This window comes from Agelaius tricolor, unplaced genomic scaffold, assembly GCF_023055355.1.
Source record: "Agelaius tricolor isolate 1412-34295 unplaced genomic scaffold, bAgeTri1.0.p SCAF_4, whole genome shotgun sequence".
NCBI lineage: Eukaryota > Metazoa > Chordata > Aves > Passeriformes > Icteridae > Agelaius > Agelaius tricolor.
In genome coordinates, this window is record NW_027269264.1 from 36,690,512 (window position 1) to 36,705,721 (window position 15,210).

General features: G+C 40.2%; 1 protein-coding gene across 1 annotated transcript in view; it reads left to right on the forward strand.

Moving 5' to 3' along the window:
• The window catches only part of CD180 (CD180 molecule), an 82,734-nt gene that overhangs the window by 20,759 nt on the left and 46,765 nt on the right, over positions 1–15,210 (forward strand).

Consider the following 15,210-nt stretch of genomic DNA (forward strand, 5'->3'; position numbering starts at 1 on the left):
AGCCTCTCTGTTTTGTCAGGTGGAATTCACAGAATCATAGACTCACAGAATGGTTTGGGTTGGAAGGGGTCATCTATCTCCAACTTCCTGCCCGGGGCAGAGACACCTTTTACTAGATCAGGTTATTCAGAGGCCTCTCCAGCCTGGCCTTGAGCACTTCCATGGACGAGGAGACCACAGCCTCTCTGGGCAATCAGTTACAGTGCCTCACCCCGTTGTTTCCTTTCCAAATTCTTTCTAATATCTAATCCAAACCTCCCCTCCTTCAGCTTAAGGCCATTCACTACATACGTGAATAAGAAACACTATATAATATATAAGAAAAAGAGTTGAGTATTTCCACTGAGACACAATTTAGACCCTGCAGTTTCTTGTAACACTGAGCAGGTGGAGAGGCTTTGCCATAGGGCTTTCTGCAATTACCTGTCAGTCAGCTTGAACTACTTCTTAGAACATTGTCCTGAATAAATGAACCTCTAGATTAAATCACTGTGATGGACACATAAGCACATATTTATAGGAACAATTACAAGCATCCTCATAAACTTTATGTCTTTCCTTATGGGAATTCTGTAATGTTTCAAGGTTTCATTCCATTAGCACTTCATCAGAAATGTGAATCTATGTAACTGTCCCTCCTCTACAGTAAAAAATTGAAAGATTTAATATAAAATCCAGTAGCCAATTATTTATTCTGTGAAGCTTTCAAAACACACTGCCAATTTAAGTTACACTCATGTAGGTAATAATGGTAATGTCCTTTAAAGCATTTCTCTCCTTATTGTAAATTAGATAACCTCCATGTACAAGAGGTGCCAAATTCATATGCAAGAACTGATATATGTGATACTTATAGGAATATATAAGGCAGGTAAAGGCATGAGTGCAGAATGTCATCAAAGAACTAATGACTGCAAAGAACATAAAATCCTTAGAGAATTTTTCTCTCCTCCATACTATGAAGGACAAAAAGGTTAAATAGCCCCCAACACACTCTTTACCAAGAAGGAAGGAAAACCTCAGCCTTTTTTTTAATACTTTAGCATATTGCATGTCAAAGTATTACACTATTACCCACTGGTCAGTAATTTATTACATTGGTTAATGCACACAACTGATAAACCAGCTGTGGCAGAATCCTTATCCTGAGTGTTAAAGCTCTGAAATTAAAAGGAAGCAGTACCATTGAATTCTGATTTCATTAGAAGCCAAGATGACCCACGTTCCTTATGGATGAAAAGTATATAAAAGTGTATAGACTATTAGAGTCTAATCCTATTATTTTATATTTCATTTTAAAAGTCTTAATAGTAAAGTGCTCATCTATTGCAACATGTAGAATCTCAGCCTACCTGGTGAAATTTTTTTTTTGCAACAAAGCAGGGGGGAAAAAAATGAAGAAAAGGAACTCTCACTGCTCCAAAAGACAAAGGAACTCTCACATCTCCAAAAGACACAAATATGTTTACCTTTGCTCAGCCAAGCAGCAGACATAATCAGAGCTGCCACCAGAGCAAGTGCTTTTGCCAGAGTGACCTCCTACATGGTGCAGATGTCAAAGTTTCAGCTGCCACTGAATGTATGTAACATGTGGCTGTTAGAAAGCAAAGTGTTCTCTGTCACAGCCATATTACAGCTTGGTATGGAAGGAAAATACTTTAGTTTCATGTTACAGATCTCAGGAGATAAAAAATGACACAGTTCTTAAAGGCAAAGCTAAGCTGTCTGGAATTTTTTCCTTTATAGTTTAGACAGTGAACCTTCTTGACCTCCTTCCTCCCCCAAATGACTTATTTACACAAACTCATTTTGCCCCAATAATTAATTTGTGACAGTGAAAGGAGAGCAGATTGTTATACCTTGGGTTAAGAACCTCCTGATATGTCAGGGACATTTAAGACAGGTTATCAGTGATATTTTCAGACTTAGATTTTATACTCTGCTTTTTTTGAGTTTATTGAGGGTTTTGAAAATGCAGTTTCACATGTCCACACCAAGACCTATGAACCCCTAGAATTTTTCCTTTCCAGTTGCTGTGGACCTGTGAAACTGGTCCACATTAAAATGCCTTAAAACACAACAGGAAGAGAAGTCTTGCATTTTAAAGACATGAACCTAAACATATATCAAGATTTATTCCTTAACTTGCTTAATTAATGCACCATTTGCAATATTTTCAAAGCCTTGGATTTCAGCAGTGTCATGTCCCCCATGTCACACTGATAAGGAATCTGAGCATGCACTATCCTCACATCCTGTGACATGCACTACACACTACACCAGGTAAAACTAGTGATTATGTCTACAACCCCTGAATCCTCCAGATCACTGAGATTTGAAATGCAAAGTGTGCTCCTTGCCTCTGCCCAGCCTCAATAAACCAAATCTCTGAGGATAAATGACTGCCAAGGCAGGGTAGAAACCCTTTGAATGAGAGATGCCATTCAAATTTAAAGAAGCACAAAACCCAAGAAAAATAGAGAATTATGTGCCACTGAAAAGGAGGCAGAGAAACAAAATGCATGAGTCTTGAATAAAAAATGAAAACCTAATCACACTGCTGAGGCTGTGGATAGAACATTTCATGCCCTTTTTTGTATTCTGTTCAGTCAGGCAGGCATAAATATGACATTTCTTGTATTCATGTTTTCAGAAGCCTTTTTCAAACAGAGTTTATTTTAGCTGCCTGGATCTCAGCTGTCCTTCAGCACAGATGATACCACATGTTTTGCATTTAAGGATTGCACTCCGAAAAGTTAAGCCTGGGCAGTATGGCGGGTGTCTGTGTGTGAGTAGTTCACCCCCAAGATGCTTGGGATCTTTAAGTGCTATGTGACTTTCAGCAGAGGCTGCGAGTGAGCAGGAAAACTGCCTGGTTCATCAGCTGCTATTTGACATGTAATGTCCAAGAGCTCTGGGTATGGTTCAAAAGATCCTGTGCTCATCCTAGGACCCTGGCCCACAGCATCAGAAGTACCCTCTGACAGCTTTTTTATGCGGACTTCCAGCCTTGGCAATACACAAGCCTCTGAGCCATCCCATGCTCCTACTAAAGTGAGGTCTCCTCAACAATGAACAGGAGTTAAAACTGAGACCATTTCCTTCCTTTCAGCCTCAGACCATAGGCAATTCCCACTCTATTTTGCCCAGAGCTTAAACCAAAAGAAAGCTGCCTGCTAAAAGCAAAAGGGTATTTATCTTTTTAGCTTACCTAGTACCATGTATGAGGCCATCTGGAGTCGGCCATTCCAAAAGATCTCTGAGGCTCAAAATCTTCTCTCTAACAGTGGCCAAAAGCAGGTGCCCATAGAAGGTGGCAGGTAAGGATACACCCATAGGTTGACCCAACTAATTTCACAACATCTGGTACCACGGGGATAATGGCCACAGTGAGGTGGGGGTGATGCCAGTATACTGGGTAACCCCAGGTGCGTTTATCTATCATTAACATACTCAGTCTTCAGACATGAACTCGTGCATCTGTGCTATCCTGTAGCACAGAGCTCATAACAGAGCTATACAGCACTTGAGCAGATTAACAGTGAGCAGGTGAAATTTCACATGTTAACAAAGGTGTGTATAAAAAGAAGTTCTTGAAAAAGAGATGAATGAACACTGAAAGGTAAATGGCACTAAGGAAAAAATAAGAAAATTAAGTATCGCCCATAATATAGTGATAATTTCTCACTTGTTTTGGTCCTAACTGAGAGGTACTGGAAATCTAGAAAGGTAACATTTGCATCTTGTGTGATGATGATGGTGATTATTATTATTACTACTGCTACTACTACTACTACAGCTCCTACTACAAATATGTGCTTGGATCAGAGCAGAACCCTGGGATTAACCATACTACACATCCCAACTGCTAAAAATTATTTAGTCAGCTGGCATCTTGTACATTTTCTTGATGAAAAGGTAGTAATTTTTTTTAGGAACATTTAAGCTACAACATATGGAGGAAAAAACAGGAAGACACTCAAGAGAAAAAAAGTGAAAAATGAGAATGGGCTAATCAAAGAAGAGAATGCAAATTCCTAAAAGCATAAGCATATTGATGAAAGCTGAGAGTTATCACAGTGGACTTCGTTCTTTTTTCTGTTCTTAGAAAGACTTTGACTATATCTTACTGTAACTATGCGCCTGGAGACCTGTAGCAGTCCCAGCAACAAAATGCCAGCAAGTGGAAGGGTGGAATGAAAGAAGGGTGTGACCGTGTTCACAGGGGTTCTTGGATGATGGAAGAGATGAGAATGTTGACTCCATGTTCAGAAGGCTTGATTTATTATTTTATGATATATATATATTACATTATAACTATACTAAAAGGAAAAAGGACAGGTTTTCTCAGAAGCTAGCTAAGCTAAGAATAGAAAAGGAAGAGAATGATAACAAAGGCAGCTCTCTTGGACTCTGTCCAAGATAGCTCGGTCCTTGATTGACCATTAGTTATAAACATCCAAGATGGGCCAATCACAGGTGGACCTGTTGCATTCCACAGCAGCAGATAACCATTGTTTACATTCTGCCTCTGAGGCCTCTTAGCTTGTCAGAAGGAAAAATCCTAAAGAAAGGATTTTTAGTGAAAAGATGTCTGCGACAGAGGGGTTTTACTGACTTTTAATAAGTGAGTAGAAGAAGAGTGGTAGAGAGACATCTGCCACTCCTAATCCACTTACCAGCCAGGATTTTGGCTTTGAGGAGATTTCTTAGTCTGGACCGACAGAGGAAGGAAAGTGAAGAAGAATTAAAAGATGTCTGTTCATTCAATCACTTTGTTATGAATCTAAAGGATTTGACTGAAAGATCTCATCTGGTCCTAGATTTTTCCAGTACAAGTATCTTGATTTGTTTGTGGAAAATTATAGAGCACAGTTCACAGAGCAGGCAAATCTCCTTGCACATGTCATTTGAGATTGTAAAATTGTTTTCAAAACATTTATATCCCTCTGGAGTTTTCCAGCTCTGACCCACATCTTCATATAATGTGTCCTTATTGCTGCTGTATCTGAGAGCCCATAGGCAAAACCAAACACAGACTAATACGACGAGAACCAGTTTGCCTGTTTACAAAGGAGAGCATGTATACATACAGACAGATGCACGAACAAGGAGCAAAAATATTTCTGAAAATACATCGTTACTGTCTCTAAGAGGCACTTGGCTCTTCAACAAGATTTTTTCACTATATTCCATTGTTTAATTACATTACTATGGATGACAGGAAGTCATCCTCCTTCGTCCGTGTGCGGATATAGAGGTTACCAAAGGGTAGGCTAAAGAGCTGAGTGCATTATAGCATTAACACTGTTTTATACCCCATTAACAAACCTCGTTTAAAGAGAATAAGAAAGAAATACCTTCGATTATAGATAGGAAAAAGATGTCAATACTGAAAGATATTCAGCGCTAAGAGGAACTCACACAATTTAGGGGGAAAATAATGAAGCAGGGAAACTATACGATGCAGTCTCAATAAATGCTGTTTTAAAAACCACAAATGTTTATTTACATAATTTCTGTAAAACTTCTTTGCTTGCAACCTGCCACTGAATTAACTAGTTCTAGAAAGAAGCCATATACTTTCACATCAAATACTAAATGTCAAAATAACGGGAGCACTTGCATAACAGCTGCTGTGGCACAGAGGAAAAACCCCCCTTTTTTTTGTACACACAGTATAGAGCAGAATGGTTATTTGTATTTAATTTCTATAATATTGTGAAAGGCTCTTAGTGTATAATGTTTCTGAATATTTCTCACCGTTTATTAAGAATGCTGTTCTACTTCCTGTGATTTTCCCAGTGTTTTGCTGACAGCTTTTCTCAGGCAGATGGATTTTGATGAAAGACCAGAGGAAAATTTCTTCTAATCAGCACTAGGTCACAGGCCAAATGGAATAACCACTTGGTTAGGAGCTGTGTTCCACATTCAGCAGGTCAAACTGGGAGCAGGAAGGTACCTTTTTGCCTGACCTGAAGGTTGTGACCAATGCAGCCCTTGTGGCACACCTAGCCCTGGTTAGACTCAGCTCAAAACACTTTTTACTCTTAGGTTGCACAGAGTACCTCTAACCCCCAACATACCTGGAAAACAAGGTTAATGCCCCAGACTTGCTTCACAGAGGCCTCTCACATGCTAGTAATTTTATCCACCAGCACCCTTACCCATGTTCAGCTGCTTATAACCCAGAGGTAAGAAGCAGCTTATTTCAAGCTCCTGGAGTAACATCATGTTGCCTAGAAATGTTTCATGAGGTACAGATTATTTGCTGAATGAAACCACTGTGCTGACCTGTAGCACATATGTGACCATTTACCCTCACCCTCTTCTGCACAGCACATGCTGCAAAAGTACAGAGTTTAAATTCTATTAAGTTTACTCCAGAAGTGTGATCATTTAATAGGATCATAAAATTGCATGAAATACATAATGACATTTAGCAGAAGAAAGTATGGATTTATTTTTTTTTGCAGACACACGTTTTCACATGGTTCTTTATTTATTAGATGTATTAAAGAGGAATGATAAACCTATGTCTACATTATCTAATAAGCAATTTTATTCTTTATTTAAAAAATCAGGTTTGTCAAAGATAACAGTGCATGCTCAAAGTATCAGAGCACAAAATTACTTGCATATCTAGCTGACAAGTCCTGAAAATAAGGAAATAACCCCTGGTAATTCCTAAGTATTTTGGATTATCATGGAATAGCACTAAAAGTAACTTGGCAAATGATTTAAGAATGCCTCAGAGTGTAATTATGTGCAGATAGAGGTCATTGGGTAGAATATTCTTGCTGTAGTTTGGAGTTCATAAAACAGTGAGGGTCATATTCTAAGGTACTTTTAATTCCATTCTGCGTAATTGGAGTGCAAAAGTAGTAGCATGACACTATCTGATTTAACTTCTAGGTAATTGTAACACCTCTAATAGGATTTTTCCATTGAACAACAGAACAGGCAGGAAGTATGTGAAGCAAAGGTCAAGGAAAGAAAAAAAAGATCTTCAAACTCAGAAGTATATCTTGAGTTGTTCCCTTGTCTTCAAGAAAGGAGGAAGGCAGAAACTTTTGCCAAACTGTGAGGAGGCTTCTTTGTGCTCATCCAAGAGGTTTGTCCTTGTACCTGGAGTGCTTCCCTCCTGAGGCATATACTGACTGAAGCTATCTCTAGAAAACAGTTTTGCAAAACCAAGGCTTGACGCACTGTTAAGATGCTGACTGAGGACCCTGGGAGTTTGTTTCTTTACTGGCACAGTGCCCTGACTGCTCCCCAGCACACCTCCTCCTACTGTTTAATCAAGCCCATTAAGAAAAATATACATTCTTTTAAAACAAAAATCCTGCATTGGCATGCAACGACTCTCTCTTACGCTAGAAAAGCCCTTTGTTACTTGCCTGTGGCATGTCTCAGGGGCTTCAGCAGGGACCTGTTCAGGTCAAGAACCCCTGACCATGCAATCACCCTGCAAAAGCTGCAGAGGAAGGAGGAGAAATGCAGAGGGCCCACCATCTGAAAGTCCCCTGGTAGTGCCAGTCTCTTCCTCCCTCTCCTCTGATAACCACGGCACAGGAACAGTGCTTGCAGAAAATTATGAACCAAAACTGAGTAAAAATATCAATGAACATGCTGTTCACAAATCATCTGAACAAGCTTTATTTATTTGGAAAAAACTATTACTTGTCACTGTGATCGAGGTTGCAAATGAAGCCACAATTATAGCATTAACTTTCCTTCACAAAGACTAATGAATCAGGGACCTGACATTTAGAATTATATTTAATTTTATTAAGAAATACAAAAACAATGGAATACAGAAGTTTTTGAAGACACAGAAATTTCACTAACATTCAGGGTTCTTCTGGAAATTAAATAGGTTAATCTCAATTTATTATAAAGGGAAAGAATTCATTAGAGTAAAAATAAAGTTCTCTGATAAATTACATGTAAATTATATTTTGTCAGGAAACTAAAACTGACAATCAAATAAAAATACCCTGAATAGTCATTATGGTAGCACAGATGTTCTCCTGCCCACATTTCACTTTGACTTTTTCTATTCAAGCAGCTCTAAAAGAAGCTCTAACAGGCTACAGAACCTTTCTTCTGAGTACAACTCAGGCTCACAGATCTTCCTTTTCCACCCTTATTCACCAACCTATTGCTTCTGGGCCACATTTCCTGGATATTGAACATGGGGAATTCTATTAAAAAAAAAAAAAAGTTTTGCAGAAATATGCAGAAATATAAGCTCTGCAGCTGTTATGGTGCCTTTTTTTAGGCACTCTGCACTGCATCCTATTAGCATTTCATGGAACTTGACTAAGGAGTTCAAAATGAGGGCAAATGTGAAGTTCTCGGAAGATCAACTAATTCAACAGCTTGGAGAGAGTAAGTGTTCCAAGAAGTCACATATAAAGCTGTTGAAAGTGCTGAGTCAACAACAAATTTTGCATACGGAGTCTGCAAACTGGTTTCATGGAAAATTTATGCTTGTGCCCACAAAACCTTGCTTTTGCTCCTGAGAGCTACTAAGGGATTTTGTTTTAAACAGGACTTTGCAGACCAGACCTCTGCAGCCCTTCTGAAAGCTCCTGAGAGTTTGGTGCTATCACTTGCTTAGGAGTTACATGATTAATTGGTATTGTCAATTTGCTATGTTAACTGAAGAAAAAGGCAAAACAAAAAAAACCCCACGAAAACAAACAAACAAAAAAACCCCTACAAACCCTGGGCAAACACGTGCATATGTGTGCACACACACACACACACACACGCACACAAATCATACCAAAAAACAAACAAGAAAAAAAATGCAAAACCAACCACACAATCCCAAACCAGCCCTTTTAACAAACAAATCGGCCCAAAGCACCAGATTCCTCAGCAAAGCAAGAACTGGGAAAATATCACAGGGAATCAACAGAAATATTTCCAGTGGTCCAGATTGGAAAATGCATTTTTAAAATTAAACACAGTCAAATATCACAGCCAAGAGTTACTTGGACCAATGCCATTATTATTTATCCTTTTTTGTGCAAGCTCTTCCATTCAAGACTATGCACCTGGAAAATTTTAACTGACTTACCTGGGGCCCACGCACAACATGGCTTTACCAAGTTCTGCCTCTATGTACAAATGTCCCTCCAGTACTGCTTCAGGGTAAAGCATACCAATTTTACTTGAACTCTCAAAAATTCTGTGACTGACAGGGCAGAACTTCATGCTTCCACTCTAGTAGAGTTTTAAGCATCTAAAAATCTTTGACATAATAAATATTTGTCTTAAAAGCAACTTATGACATGGTTTTCTGCCCCACTCCATTGCACACTACCCAAAAAGAGTGTGCAGGTCAACATGGGCAGTGAAGGGATAGTGAGGATGTACCCCCAGAGTATGACCCACCCTGTTCTTGCTCTCCACATCCCAGTCAGGGTTAAGCATGTCCACTTTTACCACAGACAGAAAAATTGTTATCTGCACTCTCATTCACATGAGATGACATTGCTCCTTGCCCCATGCTCAATCCAGAACAACACATGGAAACAGCTCAATTTTGTACATTCCAAAGCCACACCACATGAGCCAGACCTCTCATCAGGAAATCAATGCATTAATGAGCCAACCATCCTCAGCATTGACTCACAGTCCACAGAAGTCACCTCTGAAACCCCAGAAACCCCTTGTGTGGTCCCAGAATCACAGGATGGGTCAGGCTGGAAGAGACCACAGTGGGTCATTTGATTCTATCTCCCTTCCCAAGCAGGGTTATCCCAGAGTACATGGCACAGGATTGCATCCATATGGTTCTTGAATATTTCCACTGAGCTATTCACAGTCCTACAGAGAACTTTGCACAGAAACTCATTTGGGGGCTACAGGCAGGGACTGTATTTCTGAGAACTACGTTCGATGCATTTGCAATGTTTTTCCCTTATCTGCCAGGCCTTTAAATGAGGAAAGTCTCCTTTCCCTGCCTTGGCCATTAGTCATTTTGTGTTTAGATGTCCCTTACAAAAATGCTCTCCGATTCATTATTTCTGCTCTTTTTTCCTTTAATTTGAGTAGCTCATTGTGGCTAAATGAAAGCATTTGAGGTCAGCTGACTAAATGGGGTAGCATTTTAGCTGTCAGCACTTCAATTTGGAAAAAAAAAGAAAGCTACAGCAATAAAACATTGAAAGGCTAAAATGGGCTGTTCCTAGGACAGAGATTCACTCTGAGCTGTTCTGGGTATTACATATTTCAAAATCTCACTCACAGATATTTAATAAATTGGCTTTTTACTTTCCTTCCAAGACATCAAAGTCCTAATATCTCTCCTTGAGCAATAAGTCCTGAGACACCAGCAGGTACCTTCACTGAGGAAAACTCAGGCTAAGTTGTAAAAATCTCCTTTTGACCCTCCTTACCAGAAAAGCAGAGCAACTGAGGAATGTTCCAGAAAATAAAGAATTCATCTGGTGCAGAAGACACAATTCTTTTGGAATTATCTTGAAAATGGCTGAGCAATATGTCATGTCAGAGCCTGATGGTATGACCCCAGCTTGCTTATCTTAAACATCAAATATGTAATTTCCCCCGTTATTTGTAGCTTTGTGCTTTTAATAAAAGGATTCAAGAAGGGCTTCCAGAATTGTGAGGCTGTGTTAGATTTCCAATCTAAAGGACTTCTAGGGATAGAGGGATAGTTGAAGAATATTTTCCTGCTTTGAGAAACATGTGTGACACAAATGGCTAATGTAAGGAAAGCAGGTTCTTACACTTCCTCCTGTGACTGATGTCTTGAGATTTCCAATGCGTGGTTGAGGGGCTAGCAGCTACTTGTGAGTGCAGAAGGTTTTGCATACAGTGGTCCTCGCTGCTTCTTGCCTGTAAGCTGCTGTGCTTTTTTTAGTAATTGCCTAAATTGGCCCAATTTTAGGTGCTCTCCACAGCAGCAAGGCTGTCACATGCTGGCCAAAGGTCTCTGATCTCTGTGGCAGATATGTGACCACTGTGCTGCTTTTTCTCTCACGTTTCATTACCAAACTACATCCGGATACCACAGTTCTCAGAACACTTCCTGCCAGAAACTACTGCAGCCCAGGCTTTCTAGCATACATAGGTGTGTGCTTCTCTACCACCCATTTCAGCCTCTGCGTCATCCAGGAGAGCTACCACGGAAGAACATGTGATAGCTATCTCAGTCCCTCTTTCCTCCTTCTTTTACAACGTGGAGCTGATGTGATGAGATGCCATAAAAAGTCAAAAGAGGAAGGCAAAGTGGAAAGCAGCATGTCTCTACTGCACAGCCTTGACTGCCAACACTCACTGGTGTAGACGCTTCCTGAGCCAGAGCTCACACCCTGGCCCTCACATGTGCCTATTTGCCATGGGCTTGACTAACCCTTTTTGTGACCCCATTCATACCTTTGGCCTCCCAAACATCCTGTGATGACGAGTTCCCCAATTAAAGCATGCATTGTGCAGAGGAGGACTTCCTCCTCTTTGTTTTCAACCCTCTGACTGGTATTTCCACTGGGTGTCTCAGACAGTGAGATCCCAGTGAACAGTCCTGGTTATCCTGGTTATCCTCTCTGTACCATTCATTTTTTTTTGTAAACTTCCTCAATCTTTCTCAGCCCTCAAAACTCCGTCCTATACTGAACACAACTTACCTGTACCACAGAAAAACACTCAGTCTCAGTTCAAATAACAAAAGCTCTTACATACTTTTATTTCTGCTTTGTTTACATATGTTTCCAAGTTATTAATTACCCTCAACTAAACCCAAAAATGCTGAAAATACAAGGCCAGTAGTGCCATGCTCAAATCTTCAACTGAATTAGGATTTCCAAATCAAAGACTGATGAATCCCCATACACACACACACACTCACACACACACAGGACCACACTGGACCTGTTTGGGACAAAATGTCCTAAACACTTGTGTAGCTCAGATACCAGAAACCAATATTGATGGTCCCTTGCTCCAGGACAAAGATTCCAGTCTGGAAAAGTGCTCATGTACTATTGCACCCAGAGAACTACACGTGACTTTATTCTGGTGCCTACCAACATATTCAGCACCCTGAAATGCTTAGTCCCAGTGGAAAAAGGCCCCATGACATTAAAAATCTGTCCCAAAGAAATTGCCCATCAATGAAGAATTAGAGTGGTATCACCATGGTGGTAGACAGTAACTGAACAATGGTACTCTAGAAGCATCTCACTGCAGCCACAGGTGCAAAATAAAGGGGTGTTCCATCTAGCAGGAGCAACATGGGAATTCACACAGTTGTAGCATAGTGAGGAGAGATTCCTGTTTTTATGAGAACAATCACAGATGTTTGAATGCTTGACATGTACTTAAGACTGAGATTTAGGCCTAGTTTCTTAGTTTCCCTTCTTCAGTTTGAAAGTTGAAAAGTTATGAATATTATGACCTCAGTCTCATTTTATGGGAACAAGGTTGTCAGAAACCCAGGATAGCTTTATCACTAGAGCAAAACCATGCATGTAGTGTGTGTTTGTATGCATGTATTAATGATAGGGGAGCAAAATCTATTATGAAAAAATTAAGATGCTTAAAAATATCAAATAGTAAGAAGAAAATACTGTGTTCACTGAATAGGAATTCAGCTCTAAGCAAAAAGTAGCAACTATTTTAAAACTGTAACTGTGCAATTTTGAACCAAACAAATCAAGGTGATACCCAAACTGCAGTAAAGCTAGACTGACTGTTTAAACACAGATGAGTTGTACATCTTGTGTTAATTGCTAAAGTGCAGCTCCTTCAGGCATCATAACATTTCCAGCCAGTAATCCCCAGCTGGTTTACGTCCCATTTTGTATGTTTGCCAGATCATTGCTGTACTCAGCACCACACTTCCTCCTCTCAAGGGCAGATCCTCTCTGCAAATAAGCAGCAGCAAGCCCCTGAACTCGCAAGGCTGGTGGCAACACCATGGGGAGAAGCACCTGCTTCTGCTCCACCTGGTGCTGGCAGTGCCATGGGGGTGCTGCCAGAGTCCAGGACTGGAGGTGGCAGTCCTAGGAGAGCACCTCCAGCCCATATGCCTCACCAGTGTCCAGAGCAGCCCTTCCGACATCTCCTCAGAAGCAGCTGCCACACAGGGGAGACAAGGATGCGTTAAATCACCTTCCGGGAGAAAGGAAGCCTCAGTTTCTGTATTCCAGCAGATTCTAGATTATATTGAAATAGTGTATGGATATCAGGACTGGCAGAAAGTGGAGGAGTGTTTGGAACAGACCAGGTACAGCCACTCTGGCTTCACAGCTGGGTGGGATGCCCTTTCTAATACACTGTCTGAGGTAGGGCCTTGCTGTGGAGCCCTGACTACCCCTCTGCTCAGCCAAGCACGGTCCCTTGGGCAGGTCACAGACAGGTGACAAAGGCAACACTTTGACACAGTTACAGGCATTTATTTTGCAAGGGATTATCCTATGTTTCACTTCTGCTACTTAATAATGTAGATGAGGTCATGATGAACATGGCAAAAGAGAGAAGATTGCTATGCAGATCAGATACCCATCATTAGCCTAGAGAGTGATAATAAGTGAGGTTAATAGTGCTGCTGAGAGAGAGTTCAATGTGCTCAATGTAGATGAGATCTGCAGCCAAACTTCCTGAAGATTTCACAGGGGATAGGAACCTGCATCACAGCTTCAGACTGGATCCAGCAGAGCACATCACTGGGACTAGGATATCTCCAGTTCCAACCTAGCCCTCCTATGCTCTGAAAACTCTCACTGTGCAAACTCTCCTCTCCATGACAGTTCTGTGGCACACACATGCACACACATACACACGTAGTGGAAGATCTTTTTAAACATTTCATTTTGCTTCCATGCACAGCAGAGTAGATTAGTCCCACAGAGATAGTACTTGTGATGATCTAGCAGACCAAGGTAATGTAAATGCCAGAGCAATGAGGAGTAAGAGAAGGTGAATATCACAGTCTGCTGATTTATAATTATACCAGTTGATCTTGCTAAAAGTTTCTAGAAATATATGTTATTCAGGCCAATAAACTGTCTTCAAGTCAAAATATTCCTCATATGACAGCAAGTTTAAACAGGCATTATTTATTATTGTTTGCTTCCCAGTGAATCACTCAGTGTAATTTCCAAAAACTCACTAATATTGTATTGGATCAAAGTAATAACTCATACCAAGCAAATAAGGTGCTTTACAGTTCTGTCCTTCCTTCCACCCAGAGAGCACTCCACACTTTATGCCTCATGAATTTATCCTCTTTGACTGTGAGGCTAAGGGAGAAAAAAAAAAGTGGAAAAATTCCGCTATAACACAGAGCCATAACTTACTTGTGAAAACATAACACAAACATATTTTAAAATGGATTTCTTTTTCCACAGGGATTTTCCATTACCATATTTCACATTATTAATATTAGATGCAAAATATGCTCCAAGCTGATAAATTTTAGTAGTGAAGAGCCTTAATAAAGCTGATGCTAAGATCAGCATCAGAGTCACCTTGAGTCACCTCAATCCTTCTCCAAAGAGAACATATTGTATCTGGAGTAACACTTCCACAATGTGTTTCTAGTTATTCACCGTAAAGCTAATAAAATAGTTGTATATGGCATAACACTGCATGAAACAATAAATCTCCAGCAGTTTAAGTAGCAACTATTTCCAAGGAGAAAGCGTGGTTCCGCTGCCTGTGAGTCTGTGAACATCCCAAACATCTTAATATTTAAAAAACAAGCACAAGGTTTCAACCAGAAAAAAATATCTCAGATGAAAACCTGTTTTCCTTCCAGTAGATGCTGGAGGGAGATTTAAATCATTCATACCAAAGTGATCACTATTCCGCATGGCACTTCACAAAGGAATTAAAGAAAATCAATTTCCTACAGACCTTCCTATTCCAAGCTTTTTTATGAGTCAATGACAGCTGAAGTGTTTGTATCCTCAATGAGGTCTTTCAGCACATACCTCAAACACTGCACAAGACCTCTCTTGGGAGGCATAAAACAAACTCACTTGTTCTGAGGTGCAGACTTCAGAGCAACAACCAGAAAGCATGGCTGCATTACACCTCTCATATGCACATACACATACATCCTTTTTTAAACTAACTTGTATTATGCAGAGTAACATATTTTGCTAGCACTCTGAGCTTAGCTGCATTCATGTGGAATACCCCAGACTCCATAGGAATCAAGAAGAGCAA